Raw genomic sequence first — 23,908 nt, 5'->3', positions numbered from 1 at the left:
GAGCTTAGAAAAAAGTGAGTATCCCAAAGGTCCCCAAAAAAGTATCTAGAATTCCACAGAATAGAGAATAGAATAATAGTCCTGCCTCACCCTCCCCACAGATATAGAGAGCCAAAGTTTGCCTTAAATAGTTTATTAGACAAGTCAAAAAAAAGGAGGAAGGAAAGATGAGAGAAAAAGAGAAGGAAAGAAAAAAAACAAATATATATTACCAGGATCAAAGAAGTTTCCATTTTTATCTCAAGAGAGGGATACTGGGTGGGTGCATTAGGCCTGTCTATTGCAGACTAACCAAAGCCGTAGATCACAGGATAAATCACCACTCACTTTTTTTCCTTTCTTATCCTTTAAAAAAAAAAAAGACATACGTTCCTATAAGAATACCCAGTCATTTAAGCATTTACTATGAGACTATTAAATACCAGGCATTGTATTAGGTCTGACTGAGCACAGAATGTGAACAAAGTGCTGTTATCTCCCATGTACCAGAAATGGAAATACAGTGGTGGACATAACCATCAGTATAAAAGTGTCAACACACAGACAAGTAAGTTTATGCTTATGTCCTGCAAGAAAGTCTGAGAATAGCAGAATACAAGACAGAATAACAGAAGGGACCTCCTTTGCTGAGGCAGTCAGGAAGGACCTTGGTAATGAAGTATTATCCTGCCAGAGCCCAGAGGGATGGTGCTAAGCAAAGGCAGGAGCTTTCTCTAGGGGCAGAAGGAAGCACATGCGCACAGGCTGTCAGGTCACGACAGACTTGGGCCTTCCAAGAACCAAGGCCAGTGGGCTTAGAGCTCACTGGGAGAGGAAGAGGACGGCGGGGCAAATGTGGCCCACCGTACCAGCACGCAAGGCCAGTGGGCTTAGAGCTCACTGGGAGAGGAAGAGGACGGCGGGGCAAATGTGGCCCACCATACCAGCACGCAAGGCCAGTGCGCTTAGAGCTCACTGGGAGAGGAAGAGGACGGCGGGGCAAATGTGGCCCACCATACCAGCACGCAAGGCCAGTGGGCTTAGAGCTCACTGGGAGAGGAGGAGGGTGGCGGGGCAAATGTGGCCCACCATACCAGCACGCAAGGCCAGTGGGCTTAGAGCTCACTGGGAGAGGAAGAGGGTGGCGGGGCAAATGTGGCCCACCATACCAGCACGCAAGGCCAGTGGGCTTAGAGCTCACTGGGAGAGGAAGAGGACGGCGGGGCAAATGTGGCCCACCATACCAGCACGCAAGGCCAGTGCGCTTAGAGTTCACTGGGAGAGGAGGAGGGTGGCGGGGCAAATGTGGCTCACCATACCAGCACGCAAGGCCAGTGGGCTTAGAGTTCACTGGGAGAGGAAGAGGACGGCGGGGCAAATGTGGCCCACCATACCAGCACGCAAGGCCAGTGCGCTTAGAGCTCACTGGGAGAGGAAGAGGACGGCGGGGCAAATGTGGCCCACCATACCAGCACGCAAGGCCAGTGCGCTTAGAGCTCACTGGGAGAGGAAGAGGACGGCGGGGCAAATGTGGCCCACCATACCAGCACGCAAGGCCAGTGCGCTTACAGCTCACTGGGAGAGGAAGAGGACGGCGGGGCAAATGTGGCCCACCATACCAGCACGCAAGGCCAGGCTCGGCATCTTGAGGAGTCTGGATGTAAGGGCCTTGCTTTCTCCCTACGTCCTGCATAGTTACCAGACTGATGCCTTCCTCATGGCAGACACTAAGAAAATACGTGCTTAATTCAGCAAATCCAATATAAACCAGTGACCATTTAATAAACAATGCAATGACTTAAAATCTTGGCCCTCAAGAATCTTATAATCTGGTTTGTAAAAAAAGAAACCAGACCACACCTTCACCCCAAAAGACAAATGTTCTTGAGATAAGAAAAATATCCCGAGGCAGCATCTGATTAAACACCAAATGAGACATTCAAGTCATACAGTTCTCTGGAAGGGGGATTAATTGTAGGCTTTTGTGACAACAGCTTTCCCAGAGAGAGTGGGACTCCTCGTAGAAACTGAAGTCTGGGGAGTATTTAACTAAGCCACCTGCAGAGGATACTCCAGGCATGTGGAACAGTGTAAATGGAGGTGCAGAAGTAGAAACGAGCAAGGTCCATTTGGGAGAAATAAGCACACAGGGACAGCTGAGCCCACCCTAAAACATATAGCAGTCCACTGCATAGGCTGCTCCAGGCCAGCTCACCCCGACCTTAGGGCCTTGCTTGGAGACAAGAGAAGATTCCCACAGGCCAGGGCCCCAGGCTGCTCTCCTCCCTGGCACACTCTGAGGGAGCAGGAAAAGGAAAATGAGAGAAACTGTCTGCCCCAAGGGAAGGAGAGGCAGAGAGCTACAGATCCCATTCACTGGGATAAAAAAAATTAAATGCCAAGAAAGGCAAGAAGGGGAAAAAAATTCAAGTTGTTGTAGTATTATGCAACTGAAATTCCATGCATAAGCCAGGAACTCAAAGGTCACAGTTCCCAAAGCAACTGTAACCTGAACCATCAGCGCATGTAGTCTTTGGCACTGCCGGACCCAAAGCAACCTACCATGATCAGCGCCGGGCAGCCCATGCACTGCAGGCACAAACCTACGCCTCAGCCGCCCTGCGGCCCTCAGCACCAGGGAGGCCGCGCCTGCGCTCTGCTCAGAGCTCACCTGGGCTGCCCACATCAGGCTGCACTGGGCCCTGGGCCATTCTCTGGAGGCTCTGATTCTTTTGGGCAGAGCTTCACCCTGACTCGATCCCTACTTAACTATGGGTCTTTAATCCTAACTCTTCCATGGGTTGTGTTATTTTAAAAAGGAGAAGGGAAGTGTAGGTGGGTGGGAGGGAGGGGGTGCTACCACCTTCTTCTCTTGCACGTTGTGGCATCCCAACACTTGCAAAGCCTCACCTTATGGGAAACAGGGCAGGGCGTGGGGGAGGGGTGGCAAGAATGTTGGGTTTCAAAGGACATCTATCAAAAAAGTGAAAAGACAACCCACAAAATGGGAGAAGATTTCTGCAAATCATATATCTGATAAGGGACTTATTTCTAGGGAATATGTAACTGAGCCCATGTTCCTTCCCAAGAAAGGATAGGACACAGGTAGGGTCATCCAGACCTGCACTTATCCTGAGGCCTATATGTTGTGACAGTGGAGGATGGGGCAAGAACCCCCTTCCACATTCATCCTCCAGCCTGTGGGTGGCAAGGAAGACCGACGGGCACCTGGCTTAGAAATGGATGACCATGGACCTTTTTAAAAGAGAAATCACCTGAGGTCCTCCTCTACAATGTTCAATCATCACAACAGAAAAGACTCACCTAAAAAAGGTTATATCCTGGAAATCTTACCTCCTTCTGGGCCATGGCTTATGTGCATAACTGAAATTACAGGCTCACAAGAAGAATGACCTTCCTGTTACTTTGGCTGCCAAGGTGAACAGAGACAAGGGAAGCAATACAGGAGTCAAGGGAAAGCCCAGCTCCTGAGAGCTGTGTGACCAAGACTAGCTGGTCCACCCTGAGCAGCTGACGGGCCGTGAGCATGTCCCTCAAGGATGCTGATAAACTACCCTGCATGACCGCCATGAGAACTAACTGAGGAAGTCTAAGTAAGAACCTACACAACAGGGCCTAACAGACAGGAGGTGCTTATTTCTTCTCACACTTCCTGTTTTACTAAAAATACTGCTACCCAACCTGATTGCCTACTTCATTTACAAAAGCTAGGTCCAAATTAATGTTGTAGTCATTTCATAGCAACAGCAATAACAAATAATAGCAGCTAACATTTAATGTGTGCTTACTATGTGATAAGCCCTATTCTATATGCTGTTCTTTGAACTTCACACAGGATTTCATTTAATCCTCACAAAACCCCATGAGATAGGTACTAATATATACACATTTTATAGGTGAAGAGACAGAAATTTAGTAAGGTACTCATGGTCACATAGTTCTAAGTAGTAGAAGATGGAACTTAACCCAGGCAGACCAACTTTAGAGTCCTCATACTTAATCGTATCATGTCCATCTTCAAAGTATCTGCCCTCACCAAGAATAAAGTAGGCAAAGAGGCCAAAGTGTCACAGGTTCCAAAAACATTCCAAGAGTGACTTCTCTGAAAGAACTGTCAGTCTCTGGTTGACCTTGTGATCACAAAACCATATGGTATGCTTCTACGGAAGACAAAGGCCAGAGCAATCCAAGATGGCATCATCACCCACTATCATCCACTTGATCCCAGGCAGCCCAATTCAAAGTGGGAATATGGGACCATGCTTCATTTCAAAATTGCACTTGCTAAAGGCATCCAAGTATTTTGATACCTCATGGGTAACAAGAAGTGAACAAGCCTGGGAATCTTTAAATTGCCTTCTACCCTACTTGATTCACTTCCTAGTTCATAAATTCCCACTACTTTCTTGCAGCTGGAAAGACAGAACTTCTCATCTTCTCCACTTATCCTGATTATTAATCAGGTTTCCTCTCCCTCTCACATTTTTGTTCTTATGTTCCACACACTCCCAGCCCCAAGCTGCATGATTTATACCTACCTGTTCAGAACATGGTAAGAAAAGGAAATGAAATGCATGAAAAGGAAAAAACTCCACACATTGACGTATCGCAACTTAGAAATGGAAATACCTGATAAAGACAGCTAAAGGGATACAGAACAAATGAGGCTCTGAAATACCACATTTGCAAGCAATCCCAAGTATGTCCCCCAAAAGGGACCCCAGCACTCCTACTTAATAGTAGGAATGTGATCTTGGACAAGCAACAGCCCCTGCTGCACACCCCCTGAGCTTGCTCCCTCACTGACAGGAAACAGTATTTACCGTCCTAGAGGGGCTAGGTGGCTCCGAGGAGGAGGCAGCAAATAAAACAGCCAACAGAACAAACATTATTATGTAAGTAAAATGTCTTCTTTTTAGTCCTGTCTGAACGATATAGGGAGAAGGTAGACCACTAAAATATTTTGTAGAGATCCTGATAGGAGACAGTTTAAGTATTTCATTCTGGTAACTTATCTACATAACCCAGATGGACTTACTATTAAATTCCTTGCCTTACTGAGTAAATATGGCCGAAAATCTTATTAGATAACACAAAGGAGTTAAGATTACAATAGGAAATGACACTGCTCCATTTCCCTGGCCTGTGCTTAAATAACCTCAATACCCTTGTGTCCAACATCCAATTATTCCCAGAAGCCTGGCCCCAATGGATTCAGTACTCATCAGCCTATAGTTGTATTTTTACTAGCAACATGGTGACTAAAATGCTACAAAGAGCCCATATGCCTTAGTCTTTGCTTTCAGAGGATTTTAAGTTTCTAAAAGCTAAAACAGCCACCTGGGTGGCTTAGTTGGTTAAGCATCCAACTCCCGATTTCGTCTCAGGTCATAATCTCAGGGTTGTGAGATGGAGCCCCCTTGGCATTCTCTCTCTCCCTCTCTTTCTGCCCCTCCCCCCCCACTCGTGCACGTGTGCGCGTGCTGTCTCTCTCTCTCTCCCTCTCTCAAATAAATAAATCTTTAAAAAAATAAAAATAAAAGCTAAAACAAACTCACCAACATAAGAAGTTGCAAGTATTAAAGGTTATCAGACTGGCTGTAAACTATTCAACTCTAGAAACTTGTTAAATATAACAGAAATACCCGAAAGCATAGAAATCTGTCATGTAAATCTGGGTTTACTCAAGAACTGAGGGCAAATTTGACTCATCAAAATTAATTAAACTTTTACGCTCCAAAGCAAAAAGGATACTATTAAGAAACTGAAAAGACAACCCACAGAATGGGGTAAAATATTTGCAGATCGTGTATCCGATAAGGAACTTTATCTAGAATATATAAAGAACTCTTACAACTCAATAATAAAAAGTAACCCAAATTTTTAAATGGGCAAAGGATTTGAATAGATATTACTCCAAAGAAGATACACAAATGGCCAATAAGTACATGAAAAGATGCTCAACATCATTAACCGCTAGTGAAATGCAAATCAAAACCAGAATGAAATACAACTTCGCACCCACTAGGATGGGTACAATCAAAAAGACAGATAATAGCAAGTGGTGAGATGTGGAGAGACTGGAACCCTCATACATTTCTGGTGGGAAGGCAAAATAGAGCAGCTACTTCGGCAAATAGGTAGGCCACTTCCTCAAAATGTTAAACACAGAGTTACCATCTGATCCAGCAATTTCACTCCTAGACATATAAATACACAAGAGAAATGAAAACGTATGTCCACACAAAAACTTGCATATGACTGTTCATAGCAACATTACTCAAATTAGCCCAAAGAAGAACTGTTGAATGGATAAATGGAGTATATCCATAAAATGGCCATACAAAGGAATGAAGGTCTCGTGCATGCCACAATATGGATGAACCGTAAAACACTCTGCTAAATGAAATAGGCTAGTCACAAAAGACCACATATTGTATGATTCCATTTATATGAAATATCCAGAGTAACAAATTTAGAGAGACAGAAAAGTAGATTAGTGGCTGCCTAGGGGAAGGGGCGCTGGAGAGAAGTAAAGAGTCAGTGCTATGGGTATAGGGTCTCTTTTGAGGATGACAAAAATGTTCTAACATTGATTGGAGTGATGGTTTAAGCTCTTTGAATACACTAAGAACCAGTGAATTGTATAATCTGAATGAATGAAATGTATGATATGTGAATTACATAATAAAGTTATTTAAAAACCCAACTGAGAACAGTACCCATGTCATCGTCTTTTCCTCACAAAGGCCTGGCACACAATAGGAACTCAATAAATGTTGGTTAAATAAAGAAAATAGAAATGTTGAGTCTTTCACCAAAGATTTCATTAGAGGAAATCGCCACTGCATTTAGTGACTTCGGTGAGACAAGTCCCAGCCTAGAGGAGACAGGAGCCCCTCTCTAGCACCTTCTCCCAGCCCAGCACACACCCCCTAAGCATTAGGCTGATATTCTCAGTCTACAGTTTCTTCTAAACCTGGATTCTAAGATGCTTTGCTGGTGAATATAAAAAGCCAACAAATATTTCTGAAAGCACATGATGTGAGCTCCTGGTCAGGTGCTACAAGGAACAGAAGGGAAGTCTGGGATGTGGTCCCTCTCTAGCAGCCTGGTTAGAGACAGAACTGGCATTCAGGAAATAAGCAGAGACCTTCAGGGCAGTGGATGATGGAGATAAATCAGGAAATAGAGACAGTAAAAGCCTTTGGTCAAAAGTAGGATATTCTTCTGGGGTCACCCAAGTAAATTATTACAAAACTATCATGCCTTGTCCATATGGCCTTCCCCATCCCACAATCAGAATTAATTGCTTCCTCCACAGCATTTTGTTTAAAGCCACCCTATATTACAGTTCATTGTATGTGTTTCTGCCTCACCCCCACCGTGCAATACATCCCTAGTGGGCAAGGACAGTGTTAATGATTTATGTCTCCTTGAATACCATTAGCACCAAGTCCTGCCCTGCATACAGTTAAGTGGATAATTCATATTTGTCAACTTCAAGTACTTACTTCACAAAAAACCTTATCAATGCCTCTTTTCTTATTTCTTAAACCACATTAGTCGGCCAAAGTGACGTTGGCATCTAAGCTGCCAAACAGCATAAAAGCAGAATCCTTATATCGTTACCACGACTTTCACATGATCTACAGCAAGCACCCACACAATGTGGTCCATGCCCACCTTTCTTTCCAGAACTCCCCCCTCCTTCTTTCTTATCATTATGCTTCAGTCCAACGGCTTGCTTGCTCCTCAAGCCCGCAAACCTCCCGCAGGCCTGAACTGTTCAACCTGCCCCAGGCACTCCTCCACTCCCCATTCGCTAGCAGTGTGTGCTTAACTTGCGTACCCTTTTCCCTGGGAGGCCTCACGCATCTCCCCACTCCAGCCCAGATGAAGTACTCTGACCCACGCTTTCACTGGACCCTGCACTGATCCTTCCTGCAGGCTCTTCACACACTTAGGTATCTCTGTGACTATACTTGTTTGTCTGTCTCCCCCACTAAACTGTGAGCTCCATGAAGGCAGTGTTTATTTAACTCACTAGGGTGGGGTGCTGGTAAATGCTTAACTACCTATTCTCCAAAAACATGCTCAAGTCTTTACAGGTATATTTATGTGTACATATGTTTATATTTATAATAAATTTTACTGATATAAAAATGTGTAGCATACGACGGTAATAAAATATACAGAATAGTAACAAATATGTAGTAATATATAATAAAGTGTAAGTAATAAAATACATAATACTCTACTATAAATTCCATATAGCCAGTTCTCACAGAATGCTGTCACAGATTTTTGTCTAACTTGTATCTACAGCCAACTCATGGATGCAATTGATAAATAAGTGAATGTTGATATTTTCATTTACTTTAAGGAGTAAAATAAAACTGGAACAAGAAAGATGTATGTATATCAAACAGGATATGAGCAACTTCTTTGCTGAACTGGACACTAGCTTTCAAACACCAGATGAATATTTCATTTTTTTGTGCTAATTCACAATATAATGGCTACAGACAAGAAACACTAAGTTTGGGGGTGCCTGGCTGTCTCAGTTGGTAGAGCATGGACCTCTTGATCTTAGGGCTGTGAGTTCGAGCCCCACACTGGGTGTAGAGATGACTTAAAAATAAAATCCTAGGGAAAAAAACCCACTAGGTTTGAACTGCAATGTTAACATATAAATACTCCCATCATGGCCAATTTCAAGCTACCAAGTTGACATCTCTGAGAGGACACACAGAGCAGGGAAGAAATTCACCATAGCTCACTGTTACATAGTATCTCCACCATATGGATACAAGAGACAGAGCACTGTTTATGCTAAAATAATAAGGAAGTGATGAATTCTGAGTATTTATTACTCTTGTTTTTAATATAATTTATTTAATTATAAGTTTATAGAATTAATATTTAATAATGTCTGTACTTACCAACCAACCTGCAAAATTACTGAAAATTTAACAAGGTAAAGGCAGGCCATGATTCACTACTATACTCCCAGCGCTTAGTACACAAAAGGTGCCCATGCATATTTGTGGAAACAAAGCATAATCTTGTAGTTACTTCACTCCTAAGAGTCTGCTCTTCTAGAGGGAATCAAGACTTTCCTATAACAAGATTTTACTCTATCTGGGAATTTTGAATGCTAGAGAGAATAGCACAATCTTCCATGTAACGTATTATCTTTCAAAGGAGGGGATCTTTTAATACTTAGTATAAGCTCAGATGTAAAACATTTTTGATAAATTCTCCCTGAGATTTCTTCCACAAAACACTTAGGCACTGGAAAGTTAATTTTAAATCCCTTAACAGTCTGATTTGGTTTAGCACCCTGGGTGTTCCTTAAAGCTCATGAGTTCTGGCTCCTATTCTGGAAAAAAACAGAGCCCAACAAGTATCTCCAGGCCCCAGAAGGTACTGGGGCCGGCATTGAGAACTGCTGGGAGCTTACTCACCGACTCCCTGGATCTCTTTTAGTTAGCTCAGTTTGGGTCCTCCTAATGCTATTTCTTTCTACATCACTGTTGTTACCCTCCCTTTAAGTTTCTTTCTCTGGTCTTCGCACCTCTCCTTGGTTCCCTGTAGATTGCTTCACAAAGCTGGTTTTGGTCCCTGGCTTCTCATCAACCTCCCCACTCCATATCAACTGTCTTTGTCACTAATGACTCCTAGATCTACATCAGACTATCTGAACGCTCATCTCTACTTAACTATTTTCATGACAGACAAAGCCTGAAGTACTTCCCCCAGCTATCAGCAACTGCACTGTCCTTCAGATCACACCATGTATCTCTATGCCTTTGACAATACAAGCCTGGCACAGCGGCTCCTCTAAAAAGGCAGGAGATAGACTCTACTGCATCAGCCAGGATTTGGTGGACCTTTATCTTCTCTAGACTGTATATAATATGAACAAAGCCAGGAGTGAGGTTTCATTTTTCCAAGTATAAAATAAAGCTGAATTTGCTTTTTCAGATTATACATGCTGCTCTCCTCCCCAGACAGTAGCACTGCTACATATGAGCCCTCTTTCCCCCTTGTTGTCATCTTCACCCCATCCCAAGCAGGAACATACCCTGGATTTCCTAAACATCTACTAGGTCTATCGCCCTTTCCCCATTTCTGGTCATCAATCTGTCTTCATTACCCACCAGGGGAAGTTATCCTAAACTGCCTGCCCATGGGCCCACCAGGCCTCCAGGCCATCTTCCCCAAGTACTTTTCACACAGTGCCACTACCCTATTTAAGAACCTAAAGCTCCCTATCAAAATCTAAGAGAATATTCCTCTTCCTAGGAGATAAATACTTAAGTATTTAGTAGTCAAGGAATGCAGTGTCTTTAATTCATATGGAGAGGAAGAAAAAAATATGAAAAGCAAATGGTGCAAAATGAAAACAACTGGTGGTTCTGGATAAATAAGAGTTCCTTATACTATTCTTTCACTTTTCTGAAACTGTATCAAAACAAAGTTACCAAAAAAAACCCCACACCTCTCATCTTAACATCAAAGTTTGACAATGAACAGCCCCTTCTCACTAAGCACTTCAGTCCGGCATGTTGATGATGGACACATCTTTATCTAGTATCTTGTTTTTGTTCCCCTTCTCTACACCTAGACTCAGGATTTCCCCTGCTCCTCCCTAACAACCAGCTTCCTTCACTGACTCACTTCTTCCAGGGGTGTTAAGGAAGGAAAAGAACTAACATTTACCAACCATCTGCTACCAGCCAGGCCAGTATCGCACTTGGCACTTATTGCATATTCTTTCATTTAATTCTGCTAACAGCTCTGCAAGGGAAGCAAGAGCTCAAGCCTTGGAGAGATTAAGACCCTGGCCCAAGATTACAGAGTGCAGAGCTGGAATGGGATCCCAGGTTAGCTTCTGCGGTCCACAGCACTGCCCACACCTCACTACTCCCCCTTCCAGACCAACTTACCCACAGCCTCTTCAGTCGCTGTATTTCATCCATGTACTTACTGCCTTCTTCGCACCAGGCCCTGTTCTAAATGCCAGGGATCCATTAGAGGACAAAACAGATAAAGCCTGTGACCTCAGGTAGCTTCCATTTGACGGTAAAAACTGTATTCATCAAACACTCATATAGTGCTTACTCCATGTCAGGTGTTAGGCCAAGCATTTAATTAATAAACATTAATTTGTTTGATCCTCGTTAAAATTCTATGAGTTAGGTATTATCCTTGGAAATGAGGAAGTGGAGACTAACAGGGTTCCATAATCTACCCAAGTTCACATAAGTAGTTAAGTGGTGAAGCCAAGACTTAAACCCAGGCGGTCTGGCTCCAGAGCCCAGGCTACTATGCCTCTCAATAATAAGTAAAACATGCTAGAAGGTGGTTTAAGTACTCTAGAAAAAAGGAAAAAGTAAAGCAGGAAAAAAGGAATTTAGAATACTGGGGGACACACTGAAATTTTAGACTGGGTGGCACAAGTAACATTTAAGCAAAGGCACGCAGAGCCAAAGGAGGTCAACCGTGCACATTGTGGGGAAGACTGCTTCACGGAGACCGAACAGTCTGTGGAAACGTGTGAGGCAAGTGCCTGGGATGTGCAAGGAACAGCAAGGCAGCCAGAGATGCTAGAGCACAGGGAGCAAGGGGAAGAGTAACCACTGCCTTTTCAGCAACACGTGGTTTACCCCAGATTCTCTGTATTTGCTTGGTGTTCTCTAACTGCTCTCTTACTATTTATCTTGACTCCCCAGATGAACTGTGAACTCTAAGAACAGAGCCTGTAGCTTCTACCCTCTTTGTGCATCCTCAGTACTTTTAAGTTAATGTTTACCGAATCCGTCTGCCTTGCCTCTGTGGATTCCATAAACTACAAAGAAGACAAGCAGATCCTGTGAGGGCAGCTTCAGACAGCTCTGGCCATCAGTCCTCCTGCACTAGCGGTAGCAGTAACCTCTATCTGTGCTAACACTGCTCCTATGAAAGTATCAGTATGTACCTGTAGTTTGTTTCCAAGCACACCTGCAAATGTTATACTCTAATTTTATCTCCAGGATATCCCTTTAAAGATTTTATTTCTTTATTTGAGAGAAAGAGAACACAAGCAGGGGGAAGGGCAAAGGGAGAGGGAGAAGCAGACTCCCAGGACCCTGGGATCATGACCTGAGCCAAAGGCAGATGCTTAACTGACTGAGCCACACAGGCACCCCTCCAGGATGTCCCTTTAAATGGCTGATAGCCAACATCTCTCTACTTTGCAAATGGCAAAACTGTGACACAGAACCACTAAGTGATTCACTTGAGCTCACTGCACAACAGCTGAGTCAAGGTTTTCTCACGTAGACGAGGAGATCAGGGAATGTAGAGGCACCTGGCACCTGTATCCTCCTTTGTGACCCACCCCCACGCCATGGCGGGCACAGGGCCTCCCCGACCTAAGACTCTGAGGACCCCTGACTCTCAGATTTCAGATGTCCTGGATCACAAGTATGCGTTCTCTGAAGGTCAGTAATGACTGAACACAGTGAAGGGTCCCAATCACATCCACACTGGCAAAGACCAAGCATTTAGTTAAGTCATACAGAACTTAGGTAAATGGAATGAGACGCCCACGTTACTTTAAGATAAAAGCCTTCCCTTTATTCCTTTCTCATCAGGTGAAGAATTTCCAGATTCCTTTTCCCATAGTTCCATGGAACTCAACAAGCTATCGCTACTCACAAGGAACTAAAGAGTATGCATCACACATTCCCCTATTTCTGGTTTCAGTCTATAAAGGAAACAAAAAGAAAATCCCTTTTTGCTCTAAGTAAGAAATGGTAGTTTAGCTTTTCCTCCCATTTTATTTCCAAAATAAATGACTCCAATTTAATTCCGTTTTATTTTCCAGATCAAGCCCAGAACAAAATGAATCATTTTCCATAGGCTGAGGAGCAACGGAGGAGAAGAAAGCCAAAAGAAAGAACGTGTTTGTAGCCGTAAGTGAGAGCGTGGGTGCTGTGGCTGCTATGTTCCATTTAGGAGATGAGCTTTCTCATGAAGGCATCAGGAAATGGCAGGAAGTACACGGAAAGTAAAGGCAGTGCCTACCCTTAGGCAGCTTGGCCGCTCAATATAACAAGTGACCCTTTAGCCCCGGGACTGCTTCTCCTTTTCCAGAAGCCCAGTGACCAGCCCAAGCATGAGTCCTAGAGAACTGCTATTGTGGGAGCGTGGGACCCCAAAGCCGAGGAGGTAGCTGCCTATGTCTGCAACTGTTAGAGGGAGTAACAGCATCATTCCTTACAAATGGCAAACAGTCTATGAGTAACAGCTATTAGAGGTGTGTTGGCTCCAAAAACCATAATTAGATTGTAACAGTGTTAACTTTCCTGATGCTGATCACCATACTGTGGTTACCTTTTTCTTGATAAATTCATGCTGAAGTTTTTAATGGTAAAAAGGGGCACGATGTCACCAACTTTCAAATGGGTCAGCAAAAATGAGAGGAGAGTGGGGAGAGAATAAAAAAGCAAATGGGACAGAATGTGAACAATTAATAAAATCTAATTTAACAGACCTAGATAACAGGTACAAGTTGCTCTTGCAACTTCTCTGTAAATGTGAAAGTATATAAAAGGAAAGTTATCCAACAACAGAACTTTACCTGTGCCCCAACAAACAGGTGGCCATGCTCTCCCAGTAATAGCAGGAACCACCTCCCACCTAAAGCACCCAGAGGCCAAGGCAGCAGAGGGGGCTGGCACAGTGACACTCACGGGGAAACAACTGGAACAATGAACAATGCTGACAGAGGTTGAGGAGCACATAAGGCAGCCGCTATCTCTGGGCTTTTCTCTGGCATCAAGTCATGCTCTCAGGTTTTTCTCCCGAATCAAGTCATATTCTCAGCACATGGAAAAATAAGGCCAGTTTTTTTGTGTTTTGTTTTGAGAGAAAGAGGGAGGTGAGACAGCACAAGCAGGGGGAACAAGAGAGGGAGAGGGAGAAGCAGACCCCTCGCTGAGCAGGGGGCCCAATGCGGAACTCGATCCCAGGATCCCGAGATCATGACCTGAGCCAAAGACAGACGCTGAACCAACTGAGCCCCCCAGGTACCCCAAATAAGGCCAGTTTTACCAAAAGGGGACTGGGAAGGCATGAAACTTGAAGCTTCGGCATCACCTGGGGCTCTTCTCTCCCCTTATCTCTTCTATCTAATCAGTGTCCTCTTTCCAAAATGTCTCTGGCACCAAGTCCCTTCCTCTCTATTTCCATTGCCAACAACTTGTTCCAGTTCCCTGTCATGTCACACCTGAATTACTACCGATCACTCAGGGTGGGCGAACCATGACTTGTGGGCCAAATCCAACCTGCAAACAAAGAAGGGTTTTACATTTTTAAATGACTCAAGGGGGAAAAAATCAAAGACTATTCTGAGACATGTGAGAATTAATATGAAATTCAAATTTGGAGGGCCATAAATGAAGCTTTGTTGGCACACAGCCATGCCCATTTGTTCACCAATTGTCTGTGGCTGCTGTCCCACTACAATAGCAGCTGGGCAGCTGCATCAGAGACCACATGGCCCACTGAAACCTAAACTATTTACTTTCTGGCCCTTCGTAGGAAGTTTGCCAGCTCCTCCCACAGGTGGTCTTGCTTGACTTTCATCTTTCCCGCCTCCACCAGATTAACGGACACAAAATACAATTTTCACACTGCTGCTCAGTGTTCCAACACCTCTGATGAACTCCTGGTTGCCTATAAACTTCACATTGTCCCACGGCATTCACCAGATCAGGTGAATAAACTTGCTTTTAGCAAGAAAAGCCCACAAAGGCCATGGCTTTGCTCATGCCACTCTCTGCCTTTTAGAAAACTCTTCTTGCCTTCAACTGCTAAGCCTACCTTTCAAAGCTCTGGGAGCATTTCCTGGTTCCCTTTCCTCTGCTTCCACAGCACCCTATACTTACCCTCATCACAGCTCTTACCACACTACCCTGAAATCATCTATTTGTGTGTCTGTCTCCCCAGCTACAGAAACATTCCAAGAGGGCAAGGAACATGTCTTACTCATCTCCCAACACCCAGACAGAACGTGGCACAGCAGTCCACCAGCACTGGACTCAACTGCAACCCAGTCAGGCTGGCCTCCTCACCGCTCTCAATGCATCCTGCTCACTCAACTCCAAGCTTTGCACACACCAGCACCTACACAATCCTACTAATCACCTGGGACACAGTCTACAGGCCCAAGTGAGTCAGTGTGGACTAGGGTTCAAACCCCAGGCTCTTCCCACTCACCTGCTGTGTGCCCTTGGACAAGACACTTGTATCTCTGAGTCCTCATCTACAAAGCAGGTATGAGATAGTACCACCTACCTAACTTGCAGGGTAGGCGATGCACACATAGCATCTAAACCAACACTTTGTATATAATAAATCCTCAAAAGGTAACACAGTTGACCCTTGAGCAATGGAGGGTTGAGGGTGCTAGCCTCCACGCTGTTGAAAATCTGCGTGTAACTTTTGACGCCCCCAAATCTTAGCCATTAATGTCCTACTGTTGACCAGAAGCCTTACTGATAACTTAAACAGTTGATTAACACATATTTTGTATGTTATATGCATTATGCACTATATTCTTAGATTAAAGTAAGCCAGAGAAAATGTTATGAAGAAAACCATAAGAAAAATACATTTGTAGTACCATACTGTACTTATCAAAAAAAAAGCTGCATGTAAGTGGACCCACACAGCTCAAACCCATGTTATTCAAGGGTCAACTGTAGTTATTGTCCTTAAAACTGGAGTCACCTGTCTGTGCCACTTGGGTATTTCATTGCTTTTCTTTCCACTTTGCCCAAACTTTTTTTACATTTATACTGTATCTTCTGAAGCAGATGAATTCGTCAAGAACAGGGTAAGGTCATATTTTTCTATAAACCTGTGCCCTGTCCTAATACCCAGTATAGTGCAACACGTGGAAGAAGAGACCAAAATATGATAAATTAATAAACAGATTATTCCAGGAAGACTAATAGTTGGTAATAAGAAAAAGAAGGCAGAGTTAACCTTGGATAAGGCCGAGAGTGATAAGGTAGAGAGCAGAAGCTGAAGGCAGGGGGCATTTGAGGGTACTTTTATATTAAGCATGAACCCACACATGCTCTGTCCCTGGAGGAGAAGAAACCCAATGTCTCAGTATTCTGCTCCAAACTTCATAAGCAACAGTCACTAACAGTATTAGCTAACATGTAGGGTGCTCAATGGGTAACTAGCAGAATTCTACGTGCTTACAACCAAATAAAGTGAATAGGATTGTTGTGCCACTGCACAGACGAAGAAACTGAGGCCCAAGGAGGTTAAAGTACACACCCAAAGTCATGCACCCTAGTAAATGGTGCAGAACAGTCTAGTTCCAGTGTTCATGTTCTTTTTTTTTTTTAAAGATTTACTTATTTGACAGAGAGACAGAACACAAGTAGGCAGAGCGGCAGGAAGAGGGAGAAAGAGAAGCAGGCTCCCCACTGTGCAGAGAGCCCAATGTGGGGCTCGATCCCAGGACCCTGGGATCATGATCTGAGCCACCCAGGCGCCCCTCCAGTGTTCTTGTTCATAACCACTCCACATTTTGGTCTTTTTAATCTAATTTAGCTCCAACATTCACGGGCTGAGAGATATCAGGCAAGTCATCTCATCTCACTGAGCCTCATGTTTCTCAACCTGTTAAGTGGGCACCATATACTTAACTGTTGTTAAGGATCAAAGGAGATTATGCCATAAAGTGTTTTTATGAAGTAGACTCCTGATGTATTAGTTCCTTTCCCACCTGTCCCATACTTCAATATAAGTAAGGTTTTTAGGCAAAACCCTTGGCCTGCTTTACTCTACTAGTAGGGAATGATCTACACTTCACCCTGCATTTTCTTGCCTGTTGCCTTTGCCCAAGCATTTGGGCCTCATGAAAGCCTGCAGAAATAATGTGGAGACAAGGATGAAGGAAAGTGTGCATGGAGCCAAGTGAGGCAGCACAGAGATGGTCCAGATGAATCCTGGTGGGCAAATGAATACTGCATGAGCAGAAGCTGGCCAGCCAGACGCTGCCAGGATGCGCCCTGACGGCCATAACAGCATCTGGTTCTGTCTGTCGCACCAACAAGCCGGGATGATAGACCTGGGAGCCTGTAAAGGGAGAGCCCAGTAACTCCTGTGGCTCTGAGGCTGCACACATACTGGGGGATGGAGAGGGTCCACGCAGGTAAGTGACGCAGTCATTTTCACCGATGGTGGAAAATCAGACTGTCTGAAAAAGTTGTATACAGAAAAAGTAAAATTTTAAATTCCTAGAGAGAAAATTCTGTTGCAAAATTCCTTTACTGTGAAGAATTAAATTTAAAGCCAAGAAGTACAGACACACACTATTGTATTTTGGAAGTCAATACAATTTCCATACATCAAGTTTGCTTAACGCAAGGGATACCTTTAAACTGATGAACACTTCTCTAGAGTCACTGGTCATGGACAGAGAGAACTTTTCATTAGCAGCATGCAAAAGAATCCTAAGTATTATTACCAAACTGAGTCAACTCAATTTCCAGGAGACATAAGTAATTTCTACTTGAATGGACCCAATCATAGTGATCAAAGGTCTTATAAAAGATTAAAACATAAGCAAAAACTATCTCACTAAGCATATCAAGCAATAACAAGCCCCATTACCCCTTTTTCACAATATATCAGTTTTCAAATATAGCACATGACAAGGAGATACGTAAGGAAGATGGAGGAGTAGGAGGGCTGGCAGATACCAATCACTACAAGGCTACCACTGGGTGCCCAGGTCACTGTTGGCACAGTGATGTGGTCCTAGAGTTAGAAAGGAGCCACAGTGGTAACATGGTCTGATTTAATTCCCATGCCCAGAACTGCTCCCACCCCTACTAGAACACCTGGAAAGGGCACAGCCCAGCAATACACTCCTCTAGCAAGGGCTACTGGTCTTTTGGAGCATCTGTACCTACCTCCAAGCAAGCAGTGATTACGCAAGGACAAGCACACCAAACCCGACAGATCAGCAGTAGTGATGGGTCTAAGGGCAACCTGCAGGAAAGGGAGGTGGCCCCAGCCTTTCCTGCTACCAAGGTGCAGGGCTGGTCCTCAGAGAGGAGCTGCAAAGAGATCCTCTGTTTGCTAAAACACAAACATTCCAGAAACGACAGCCACGGAGGTGGGTAAATTTCGGAAATTCTCAATCTTATGTGCATGAAATGAACAAAACTGAATCAAGAAGAAATATTTTGGCAGTAAGTATAAATTTTCTCACTACTCCACGTTCAGGGCTCCCTGGCCAGTGAAGTCACTTATTATAGCACACTATGGTTTTCTGGATTTGTGTCAGCCTGCCCTGAAGTATGGTAACTTCTTATAGGTAGACATTGTTTTACTACCTGGCACTTGCTTTATTATATAGCACTTATTCAATAAATGCACACTAAAACCAAGTCCCAGTGTGTAACCTAAAACTCTTAGGTTATGAAATTTCTTCGTTCCCTGGCTCCCTGAGGGTGGTTGAGGTCCATGGGCTTCTTGGTGCCCCACCCAGCCCAGGGAGGTGAACAAGTAAATCCTGGGGGCTGATTCATGTTGCCATCTCATGAATTTCTTTGCCCTGCCCAATACTGTCTTTTTCGTCCCCATTTTGTCTTCCTTTTGCTCCATCAACATTTCACTTTACAACGAGGTGATTTAGAGTCATCCAGCCTCTGCAACTTATGGACCTTACCCTCTCTGGAACAGTTTTCCTATGATAAAACAGGAGCGACAGTACCTACCTGAAGACTAGATATGATGTGTGTATACGAAAGCATTTGGCATGGCATCTGGCCCACAGTAACACTCAGTAAGTGACAGCTATTACTACATAACTGTCCACACGATTCACTTGTCTAAAGATGCTCAAAATGCCAAAAGCAGAAGGTTAATTTTTTCCCCCTTCCTCTACAAGTCTGGTTTTGAGAAAAACCTGTTTGGAAACAAACTGGCACATGTCCTTGTCACTAGTCACAATACACCCCTTTTCCTTTTTCACAGGGAAAGAAATGACCCTGACCAGTTATGACCAAACTGGGTAAAAGGTTCTGTTCCAAATATGGTTAGGACCCCAGACTAGCTTATTTAATTAAGTAAGAAAATGAAATTTAAATCATCCGTAAAGTCGTTGAGCTAGGGCAGTGAGAGGGCTTGCTCGGGTTCTAGGTCTTGGGAATCAGCAACCCATGCCAAGCAAAAAGGTAGAGGAGGGAAAGGAAAGGGTTCTTCATCTTTTCTGGGAGCAGTGCTATAATCAATACTCCTTCTAGACCCCATGGTCCAGCCCCTGGGTCCCTGAAGACTCTTTACACTGTCCTAGGTATCCCTTTTTGGAAGCCCACCTAGGCCCCTCTAAATGCTTCAGAATTACCTTCTCTGACTCTGCCCCAATTTTAACGGAATATACCAGTTAACCTAAACGCATCTCTCCAGTAGCATTTCAGATGATAACGTAAAAGTAAAGAGAGAGTTAAATGTGAAAATGGAGGGAAGGTTGTAACAGAGGAAAGGTGACCTTCAGGACGGAGAAACTCTTTTAGGTGCAAGTCTACCCAAGTCAGCTGCCCTTAACTGGCCCGTGAGAGCACAAATCTGGAACCAAATGCCTACTAAGCCTGAAGTGGCTTCCTCATGTAGAAAGCAGTGATCCTCACAGCACCTACCCTCTACGACTGTTGCGAGGACTGAATGAGTTCGTCCATGCAGAGCCTGGTACACAGGCAATTGTCTCTAAGTGCCTGCTGCTGCTACCAGTGCTAACGTCATTATCATCATGTTGCTACTTTTCTTGCTTCTTTTCCTTTTCCACTCACAAACCCAACAATTCTCAATCAAAGGCAGCTTTGGTGAAGGAGGTGAGAGAAATGAGGGGGAAAGACAGGGAAGAGTGCAGCTGGGACCTTCCCAAGTCAGCGTTTTGTAGGCTGGGAGCAGTCTGCACTGAAGGTTTATTGCGGTAACGCAGAGGGGCTACAGGAGCTGGAAGTATTGCCTACCGTTGATCATCCTTTTGGTTAATTACTCTGCTCCTCTTTTTTTCTCAAGCTCCAACACTGACACAGGGAAGACCTCCCCAAACTCAAGCTTCCTCCATACTTTACTTAAATCAATAACAGAAAAGAAGCAGGGCAGAAGAGAGGACAAGGCTGGGACCACACAAAGCTTCGCTTTGCCTTTTAGTTATTATTTAAAATAGTAAAGAAGTCAATAAAAGCCACTAGTTAACCACCTGCTGTCTGTCTCCTTCCAGAGTTAACCAAACCAGATCTTTCATTGGATATACAATTAAATAGACCTCTGTAGACCTATCTAATGAAGAAAGACTCCTTTCCTGGCTTCCATTCACACACCAAGACATGCTCACTTCTCCCTTCCTGTGATAGACGCTGAGCAGGCCCTGCAAGAAGGATGCAGGGAGACCCAGTTGTTCTTACTACAGAACTTAATACTTAGCAGAAGCTCCTGCCCTTCCTCTTCTACCTGTCAGCCAGGTACTAACCAACAGTCCTACTTCTCCTCCCTTCTGTAATTTGATTATCACCACTTTTATTTATTTTTTCAAGATTTTATTTATTTGACAGAGACAGCAAGAGAGGGTACACAAGCAAGGGGAGTGTGAGAGGGAGAAGCAGGCTTACTGCCGAGCAGGGGCTCGATCCCAATGACCTGAGCTGAAGGCAGGAAGGCAGACGCTCAACGGCTGAGCCACCCACATGCCCCACTTTTATTTTTTTGTAAATTGTGGCAGTTTCCTCTGTGAAATTCTGACTCCACAATGACAACAAGTCAATGAATTGCAGGGTTTGGGGTGACAGTTTCCCTGTCCTCCCTCCCCAGTTTCTTGATGACTACAAGCCTTCATACCCAAAGATAGCTAAAGCCCAAACCATGAAAAGAGCAAGCCATGTACAGCTGAGCCCACGGGGGTAGGGATGTTCTACCCACTGGTATATCCCAAGCATCACAGAGCCTGACACCCTCCACCATTCCACCCAACTCTACAGGATCAGAGCTGAATTCTGAAAAGTGGAACCGAAGATGGGGGAGGGGAGCATGGAAGAAGGGGAAGTCCACAGAGAGTTTAGGTAAATTTCCAAACAATATCCCCATCATTCCCAAAACTTACTGCATTATTTGTAGAAGCTAAAGACTGAAAAGGAATCAGAATTTCAACCTTGCCATCTAAAGGAGAAACTGAGAGCCTTATTACACAGATTTTAGCCCAGTGCCGCCATGCCTCCAGGTTTACAATTTCAACCCACAAGGTAAGTTTAAAAAGCCTGGGTACTAAAGATATCCCCTGAGTTAGAAAATCACAAATTTCCTGTCCACAAACCACCTTGCTTCTCTCTGTCCGTATTCTCACCTTCTGGTCTTACTAAATACTTCATACTCTCCAAATATAGATGCTTTTTCAGCTCTAATTATTTTTTTCTAAAGTAATGACTCTCCACCTGGCTAGAAGAATGCTTCTGGCTCAAGAAAAAGTCCAGGGTGCGATAACTTTACATCAATGAAAAATAAAGCCTCAGTACAATCACGGCTCATCAGGCCCCAGGGAGGCACCAGCTACAGGAGTTAGGGACTGACATCTGCTCTTTAGTCACCACTAAAGCTTGGGAGTTAAGAGCACACACTTCGAAACCTGACAGCCCAGGTTTGAGTGCCAGCCCTGCTCTCACTCCTTCAACCTAGGGTCTCAGCAAACCCTAGTTCCTTATCTGTAAAACTGGACAGGAACCAGGTCCATATTCCTCAAGATCATTTGCAAGAGGAATACCCACACTATGTTTTTCCTATAATTCTGGAATTAACCGTAGTTATTTATTATACTATCAAAAAAGTTCAATGTGTTCCAATAAGAATTCACTTAGGGCTGAAACAATCTCAAATTTCTCACCTGAGAGTACATTTGACAATCAAATACAGAATTTATAATATCCTCTTAAAGGCTTTTTACAGATGTGCCCACAGGAGAAAGCAACCACAATACAGAATTGGCATCTGTGTGGCCAGGTAATGAGAGGGCAAAGCCTTCCTGCTGGCAGCAACAATGCAAAATATTTTCTCACTATAAAACCCAACTCATTCTCATCCTTGGGGTACAAGCCATCATCCTAAATGATTGTCTACATAGCAAACTGTCAGATGGGACCAAATACACACGGATGTTCTCATGTTTAAATGCCATTCTCTCCATCTACAAACCACTAAAAAAGAAAAAAGTAATAAGCCTTATTTTAAAAAGACACTTTCCACAATACCCTGTTACTTTTCACAGCACCTCAAGTTAACCTTAATTAATGTCTGTGTTAAACAGCAGCATTAAAAGAACGGAACTGTGATCTGCATTCTTGGAAACACTTTCCCTGAATTAAACCTCTGGAGAAAAACCATCCAAGACAGAGGGCTAATCCGTGCCCCCTAATGGGAGGATGTAGAGGCCTTGCCTGAGGGGCCCAACAAACAATTGTGATGACTAGTTTACCATCCATGCCAGAACCTGCAAAGCCAGAACCTGCAAAGGCTATCACTACGTCTGGCTTTCTGCTAACACAAGGCGAGCCTCTGATGTGTGTAAGGGCTCCTCGAAGTGGTTTTTAAACTAGGAATTTACAGTGTACCACACAGACCTCCAATAACACTATCACCTTGTAAGGCAGTTAGGCAAAGGGGGGATGGCTCATAGATAAGTGACGTATGTGGCTGCCATCATCTCACCCAGTCCACCACTACCCTAAGAAAATAAAAGGAAAAAGCACTTCATGGTTCTCGTGGCCACCTGCCCAGAACGACCCAGCAACCCACCCTCAGCCCCTGCTAGACTCCAAATCAAGGATATCAAGACAAGGACCTACCCCCTGGAGGCCGGCGCTCGCCTGGCCACGGTGCAACAGAGGAGCCCCATACCCCAGCTCGACTGGAAGGCCAATGGCCCGGGGTTGGGCTGAGGCGGCAGGGCAGGACGCACCCCATCCCTAAGCCTCCGGACGCTAGTTAAGAGATCTTCGCCCTCGCCCCCAAAGCTTCTCCAGAACACTCAGTCCCAGCCACTCTCCCTCCCACTCCCACAAGACGCTGGAAGCCTTCCCCCACCCCCCGCTCCCCTGGCACTCCGGGGCACGCGGGGCGCACTTGACCGAACATCCAACTCCTGGAGGTCAAGGACAGGGGCCAGGAGGGTGGGGGAAGCGCGAGGAGGGGCTTCCTCGTCGGCTCTGCCGCCTAGCTAGGGAAAGGGCTCGACGGGGCCGCCAGAAGGAGGCGCCAAGCGCCCACGGCGGGTCCCGAGCCCTCCAGGCTGCCCAGGGGAGAGGTCTTCAGCTACAGGTCCGGTCGCGGCGGTCGCCGGCTCTACAGCCGCCCTCTGGGGGCCCCGGAAACCCTGCGCTCGGGGCGCGGGTCGGATGCGGCCCCCATGGAACGGTTGGGGCCGGTCTAGGTCCCGAAGCCCTGTCCTCACCTCCGCCTCATGCTGGTGTGTCCCCCGGCGCCGGCGTTCCCTGGCCGGCCCGGGCCGCCGAGACCCGCTCCGGGCCCGCAGCCCCGCAGCCCCCGCGCGCCAGCCTCAGCGTCCGCGCGGGCAACAGCAGCAGCAGCAGCAGCAGCGGCAGCAGCTGAAGCAGCGGCGCGGCCGCCGGCTGGGCGGGCACATGGGAGGGCGGGGGCTGCGGCCCTTCAGCCTTGACCATAGGACCCCAGCCTCGGGGGCGCCAGATCTAAGTGCGCCTCTGAAACTGGCAAGCGGTTCCCTCCCTCAGGGTTGCCGTTGCTACCTGTAGGCTCAGACTTTGCCAGAATCTCAAGACTATATGCAAAGGTAAAGAAATGGACTGTCGCCACTCCC

General features: G+C 45.1%; 1 protein-coding gene across 24 annotated transcripts in view; it reads right to left on the bottom strand.

Moving 5' to 3' along the window:
* Nucleotides 1-23,704, bottom strand: part of MICAL3 (microtubule associated monooxygenase, calponin and LIM domain containing 3) — a 199,947-nt gene extending 176,243 nt beyond the window's left edge. For 17 of the 24 annotated variants that reach the window (XM_087855464.1, XM_087855447.1, XM_087855443.1 and 14 more), the window contains exon 1: nt 23,525-23,703. The gene's annotated coding sequence lies outside the window, so the exon portion shown is untranslated. Of the gene's footprint in view, nt 1-23,524 lie in introns of all 24 variants that reach the window. The other 7 variants (XM_087855455.1, XM_087855456.1, XM_045775269.2 and 4 more) reach the window with 3 other exon arrangements.
* Nucleotides 23,705-23,908: the final 204 nt, after the last annotated feature.

This window comes from Ursus americanus, chromosome 25 (genome assembly GCF_024610735.1).
Source record: "Ursus americanus isolate L20-20 chromosome 25, mUrsAme1.1.p, whole genome shotgun sequence".
Classification (NCBI taxonomy): Eukaryota; Metazoa; Chordata; class Mammalia; order Carnivora; family Ursidae; genus Ursus; species Ursus americanus.
Note: the sequence above shows the minus strand (reverse complement) of the source record. Positions and strands in the feature narration are given on the sequence as shown.